This window comes from Chrysochloris asiatica, unplaced genomic scaffold (genome assembly GCF_000296735.1).
Source record: "Chrysochloris asiatica unplaced genomic scaffold, ChrAsi1.0 scaffold00086, whole genome shotgun sequence".
NCBI lineage: Eukaryota > Metazoa > Chordata > Mammalia > Afrosoricida > Chrysochloridae > Chrysochloris > Chrysochloris asiatica.
In genome coordinates, this window is record NW_006408604.1 from 9,332,726 (window position 1) to 9,333,840 (window position 1,115).

Here is a 1,115-nt window from a genome sequence, read left to right on the forward strand (position 1 = left end):
ACATTGAGATGCAATCCATATAGAAGATTGTGCTCTTTGATCTTCATAAGTAAATGTTTCAAGTCCTCTTCACTTTCAGCGATCAAGGTTGTATCATCTGCATATCACAGGATTCCCAGCATAGTAAATTGTAAATTGTCAGTCAGATTCAAAATGATCAATACTAGTCCAGTTCAGCTCACTAATGCCTAGGACATTGAAGTTTATGCATTCCATTTCATTTTTGACAATTTCCAATTTTCCTAGATTCATACTTCATACATTCCATGTTCCAGTTATTAATATATGTTTACAGCTGTTTCTCTTCATTTTGAATTGTGTCCCTTCAGCAAATGAAAGTCCTGAAGGCTTTACTCCATTCATATTATCACAGTTAATAAGGGGTAGCTCTTCCCCAGTCATATTTTTAGTTCCTTTCAACCTGAGGGGCTCATCTTCTATCACTATATCTAATAATATTCTGGTGCTCGTCTTCATGTTTCAATATTGAATATTCTGGTGCTATCTGACAGTGTTTCACTGCTATTCATAAGGTTTTCAGTGATTAAATATTTGGAAATAATCCATCTATCCTTCTTCCTAGTCTGTCTCCTTCTGGAAGTTCATCTGAAACCTATCAACTATGGGTGACCCTGCTGTTATTTAAAATATCCATGGCATTGCTTCCAAAATCACACAACATGCAAGCCACCACAATACAACAGACTGACATGTGAGGGTTGGTGTTAACTACCATGAAGTCATTTCTGACTTATAACAACCTATGCACAACAGAAATAAGCACTACACAGTCCTGCACCAACCTCACAATCGTTAAGTTTGAGCACATTGCTGCCACAATTGTGCCAATCCATCTCGTTGGGATTGGCACAGTTGTGGCAGCAATGTTTTCTTTTTTTTGGCTGACCTTCCACTTTTATCTAGCATGATATCCTTCTCCAGAGACTAGAATCACCTGATAATATGTCCAGAGTATGAGACAGACTGACAGAGGAGTAGTGGACAATAATAGTAGGAGATTTTAATAGACCACTTTTGATGAAGGACAGAACAATTGGAAAGAAACTCAGTGAAGATGCAGAAGAACTAAACAACACAATCAACCAACTTGACTT